This window comes from Leptonychotes weddellii, chromosome 5, assembly GCF_054177405.1.
Source record: "Leptonychotes weddellii isolate Sample4059 chromosome 5, ASM5417740v2, whole genome shotgun sequence".
Classification (NCBI taxonomy): domain Eukaryota; kingdom Metazoa; phylum Chordata; class Mammalia; order Carnivora; family Phocidae; genus Leptonychotes; species Leptonychotes weddellii.
In genome coordinates this window covers 137,550,972-137,557,161 of record NC_138373.1, presented here as the reverse complement: position 1 = coordinate 137,557,161, position 6,190 = coordinate 137,550,972, and positions in this window count along the sequence as shown.

Genomic DNA, 6,190 nt, shown 5'->3' with positions numbered 1-6,190 from the left:
TGGAAATCACAACTAAGAACGTGTGGTTGAGGCCTGTACACATGATGTGGCTACACAATTTAATTGTGTGAATAAATAGTATGGATACTAACCCTGTAAATTCAGGTATTAACCAAATATGGGCAATATCTACTTTGGAAATATCTGGCTTATAGATTCCAATCAAACTACTTATATATATATATTTTTTTTTCTATAAGAATATTTAAGAAAAGGGGTGCCTGGGTGGCTCAGTCGCTAAGCATCTGCCTTCGGCTCAGGTCATGATCCCAGAGTCCTGGGATCGAGTTCCACATCGGGCTCCCTGCTCCGCGGGAAGCCTGCTTCTCCCTCTCACACTCTCCCTGCTTGTGTTCCCTCTCTCGCTGTGTCTCTCTCTGTCAAATAAATAAAGTCTTTAAAAAAAAAGAATATTTAAGAACAAAATATAATATTTATTTATTAAAATATTTAGAAGCTTGATATTCCCTGGGGAGCAAACTAAATTCCCAGAATTGCTCCACGAATGAAAAATATTTCCTTGTGCCTGTTTGTCCAACTGTTTTCACTATACACATCCTAACTGGAAAGAACTATTTTTAAAATTTTATTATTGATTTTCTTGCATCATAAATATTTCTAAAGTAATCTTTAGCCCAAACTAGGTGATGGTAATTGATTTTCTGAATACGAGTTAATGAAATTTCACTACACAGTGTAAAGACGCTCAAAATCAAATCAGCTTGAAACCTTTTTATCTTCTTTGTTCTAGATCTTTTCCTTATTCAAAAGGCCTCTTCTATTAGCCACATTTTCCATCTAGCATTATTAGGTGTTCAATGACAAACAGGATTCTTCTTTATCATGACAACCCTTTTATTTGAACTACTTAGGCCATAGTTACAATAGGTGAAATGGACCACTTTTTTAAAATTGTGGTTTTATTCTATAGAGATTATGTTAATGCTCTAAGAAGGGTATCAGATGGTACCAGAGTTTCTTTTTCTCCTACTGTGCAATTCTACGCTAAGTGTTAGGCCTTGGTAGAGTCAGACAAGAGTATTTCGGAGACCTGGGTTGGTGCAGTGTGGAAACAGCGGGCTGTAGCACCCATTGTGAAATTACAGGTGGAAAATTGTAGCTGTGCTAGAAGAACAGAATCTATCTTGGGTTCTAACCACTTGACCACCAAAAACTTCCACAACCCTCTCTAACAGCGAGAGAAGAACATGTGGCTTTTATCCGAGATAGAAAGGGCTCTGTGCAGCAGTTTAATTTAGGCAGTTAAACAAAAATTCAGAGTTCTGCTTCCTTAAAACAAAGAGCCTGAGTACTGACCCTCCTTTGTTTATAATTGATAATGCCCCTAGGATGTTTTCTTAAAGAAAGTGGTCAGCATAAACATTTTAACTCCATGGAGAAAAACGTATATTTTCACAACTAAATATTTAACCATTTATCCAATAAAATCTGTAGATTTTCAGTTATTAATGTAAATCTCTCGTGCTGGCCTTAGAACTTAGAAACATCTGACTTCTGTCTATGAAAACTATTGTCATAAGTGCTCAACTGAATGATCAACCTTTTCCGTGGAGGAAATCATTCTCTATGAATCACAGGAGGCTTAATCAATAGACTCATATTTCTAGTTCTATAGCCAAGATCCACATTCCAATCCAATAATAACATGTGATCATTCTGTCAATTTCTGGCTCTATGATAAAATATTTTGTGTTTATATGCTAATACCAGATGCTGAATTTAAGTGTTTATTTTATCATCATTCTTGACAATTAAAAAAATTATTAGCGTTTTTTAAAGTTTAGAATTTTTCAGCTTGGGGAGAAGTTCAGTGAGGACTGCTGGGAGAGAGCTTTAGACCCAGGTGTTCCTGAAAGCTGGTTCCACTTCCTTATGCTGCTCCTTGGAAAAACAGACTTTCTTTCTGGCTCGAGTTATATGTTCCTTTTATTAAGTTATGTATCTCAAGGTCTTAGTCTTTTCTCCTTCTTAGATAACGCAATAGGAATAATTGGGGGCAGATGGAAATCCAATACCAATAATTTTGGCAAGATAGAAAATATGTTATGCTCCTGATTATATCCCATCTGCACCCTTCACACCAAAAGTGTTAATTGTCATGAGAGCAGGAACCTGGTCTCTTTTATTCCCTACAGAATCCTCAGTGCCTGAACCAATGCCTGGCACCTAGAGGTAACTCAGTCAGAATTGATTGAATGAATGAGTCAGCAAATCCAATATTTAGGATTATGTGAATCTGGCTTTGGGATAGAAGCCCAAGTCCCCGAGTAGCATCGAGGTTCTTAATTATAAACATTCTTCAAATTCACGGAGAAAATTCTACCTCTGAAGTGATCCCATGGTCTTTACATATTTTATAATATCCCAAGCCACTAAGTTGTTTGAAGATTTTCACAAGTGACTACATCAACTACATCTATTTTTACATACAAAAATCACAAAATTCGTCAAAATAGATTCCCTTTATATATTTTAGGAGAATTTATAAAAAATCATAGACATCACTGGTTTTAGTATTATACAAGTACAAGGTAACTATACTTCGTGACTGTTTTAACTCACTTATACTCAAATCAGAGTTCAAAAGTGTTCTTTGCTTGAAATCTGGATTTTTATGAGGCAAATCTACATCACAGATAATGCTGGAAACTTTTAGAAGCTTTTCCACCTCATGTCTATTCATTTGAGCTAGCCAATAGTGGACGGGCCATCTACCCTGGGAAAGGGTGAACACCTGGTCAGAGCGTGAACTCTGCAGCCAGACCATCTGTGAGAGGATCCTGGACCAGCCACTCACCAGTTCTATGACCTGAGGCAAATGACCTATCTTCTCCTTGCCTCTTTTCCTCATCTGTAAAGTGGGGATGATTATCATACCTCTCTCATAGGGTTGTTACGAGGCCACCTGAATTCATGTTTGTGAAGTCTTTAAAACAGTAACTGGAACATAAGTGTTCTGCTAAACAAACAAACAAACAAGGAATGCATAATAGTAGATGTTAAATGGCTTTCATCCAGAGATGTTTTAAAAGAGATTTTTGCATGTTCAGAAAGATGACCTCTAAACTCTCTTCCAGTGCTAAATTCCGTTATTCTACTCACCTCTGTGTACCCTGCTCCTCTAAGACATGCCTACCCAGTGTATCCCAAACATTCTCTCTTCACTTTAAACCTTCACTCATGCCTTTGGAGAATGACCTCCCTGCCCCACTTTAGTTTATCCAAATCTTAGCATCCTCTCCATCCCACTGCTCTTCTTCTGGGCATCCCAGTCTCTAGTGTGTTTTTTGCTTTATAATATTCTCTCATTGTTTAATGTGCAATTATTGTCTTCCCAGTCAGACTGTAAAGTCTCTTGAGAATAGGCTTACTCCTCACTTATGTTTCCCAGCACAAAAGTAAGTATTTTCTGAAGGAATAAATGGTAGGGGGAAAGTAAACTGGGAATCAACCTTTGAGTGATTATTAAATGCAAGTTAAGTGGATTATATATACAATGTTTAGACTATTAATGAGCAGTTCTTATTTCTAAAGAAGTTTTGGTTCATAATCCCCCAACACACCTTTTTTGGGTCTGATCTGCTATTGGTGAAACATTTGTAGATTAGCTGGTTCCCCTTCATTCCTTCTCTTCTGAAATGTGTGGTAAAGTAAAAATGCCTAGAGCAATAATTTGTGGATAAAAAACAGCTGCACATGAAAAATAATTGATGTGGTTTTAAAATTACTCTGAGGTGGAAATTAAAATACCTTTTCAACCTATGCTCTAAAAAGAGTGCTAAAGCTAATTCCTTATAAATCATGAAATGGAAGCAGAGGAAGACACAAAGTTTTGGGTAGACATTGATTTCAAATAAATAGAGTTTAAAAATTCTGTATATAACATTAAAAAATACCCAGTCCACTGAGAGGACTTTGCCCTAGTTAAAGAAAATCTTATCTACACCCTTAGTAATATGAGTGTATTGTTTTTCCATAATTACAAATAAGAAAGCTGATCACTTTGATTTCCTTATAAGTTAATTTTTTAATGTCTTTGTAATTTCAGCTCTTTTTTCTACTATACCTCTGACATTCTCCAAGGAGTGATCCAAATGGCAAACCTTCTTTATTCATTCTTTTTCCCTAGAGGAGGTTATCTCTGTTGGGCTGCCCTAATGTCACCTAACATCTGGTGTGCAGGTGTGTGAATGATGCCAGACACTGGGACAAGACTGGAATATTCACAGAACAGCAACAATACAAATAATTTAAACATGACACAGATGATATTTGATTGAATTTTTTATCTAGATCTACACAGACCCATTCTTTCTGAACTTATAAAAATGTTTTTATTCTATTCACTTGTTCCTTCATCTGAAATTCTTAGTTCTAAAAGATATGCTTATTGAGAGAATTCTAATTCCCTGGTTTTCTTTATATAGAGAATGTCCAAGTAATATTTAAAAACGAATACTTTTCCTTTAGAAGGAAATTAAGCAGGAAATAGAAAAGGTTTTAGTCATTATTCTTTAAATTGCTGTAACTCTTAGCTAATTCACACAGGAAGTCTGAAAATTAAGCAGCATTAAAATGTGATGAGTCACTAGCATATTCCCTGCTTGATTTGAGCCTGTTGTTCATTTCAATACTTCATAAACAGTAGTTAAGCATAAAGATTAAAAATATGTACATGTATTTTGTTTTATCTTTGAGCCTTAAGACTTACGATGTTTAGCAGTGTCTGTATAAAAATATAAAATATTCTAAGTATTTGTTGTATTTACTATATTCTAACAGTTCGTTTTGTTAGTCAGGGAATTCATTAGGAAATTATATAAATATTGTAGTTTAAACATATGCATGGATTTTGGGGAAATCACAGGCTGAGATAATAAAAGACAACAACTTCCAACTAACTACCTGAGGATTAAAATAAGATTAAAGCAATGATTGCAATATACTACAATTAGTCAGATAGGTAGAAAGGCTTGAATTTCAACCACATGTTAAATACATTTAGGCATTCAGAGTGGGGAAACTTGAATGTTTCTCTATGAACATTTTACTGATAAATGTTAAAAAATCACTTGACAAAATATAATTTTTCAACTAGATACAGAAGGTATAAAAGAAAATAATAACTCACATGAGTGCATAGTGTGTGCCAGGCACTATTCCTAGAACTTTGTATGTAATGATTCATTTAATCCTCATAACAAATCTATGAAGTAGATACTATTACTATCCCAATTTACAGATGAGAAAACTGAGGCATACAGAAGAGAGATAATTAGCTCAAAGTCCATCTGCTTGTGAGAGGAAGATCTGGGGTTCTAAACTACAATGGGAATGCCAGAGTCTGGGCTTTTAGCCATTTTACCATTCTGCCTTTGCAGCGTGATCAATAATCTGTTAATTCACGTGTGTTAAAGTAGTATGAGTGTTGGGTTAAAACAGTAGTTATGGTATGTTGTATTCCATTACCACATGGAATATCCAAATACGTTACATAGAGTTTTTAAAAACATGGGTATATGCTAGAAATCACATTCTTGGGCTATAGAAACTGAAGATACAGAGTGAAAAAAATACCCGCTGTACCTGATAGGGAACAGATAAATAATAGTTAACTTGATTTATTTGAGAGAGTGAGAGAGAATGCAGTGGGAGGGGCAAAGGGAAAGAGAATCCTGAAGTGGACTCCCCGCTGAGCTCAGGCGGGGCTCCATCCTAGGACCCTGAGATCATGACCTGAGCCGAAATCAAGAGTTGGATGCTTAGGGGCGCCTGGGTGGCTCAGTCGTTAAGTGTCTGCCTTTGGCTCAGGTCATGATCCTGGGGTCCTGGGATTGTGCCCCGCACCGGGCTCCCTGCTCTGCGGGAAGCATGCTTCACCCTCTCCCACTCCCCCTGCTTGTGTTCCCTCTCTCGCTGTGTCTCTCTCTGTCAAATAAATAAGTAAAATCTTAAAAAAAAAAAAAAGTTGGATGCTTAACCAACTGAGCCACCCAGGGACCCCAATAATAGTTAACTTTTATTAAATGGTTACTATGTGTCAAGCATTTTTCTAAGTTCTTTTATTAACTTATTTAATCCTATTAAAACCTGTAAGATACATATTATTATTATTCCCATGTTATGAATGAGTTAAGTGGGAGGTAACATGCTCACCCTGTCCTCTCCC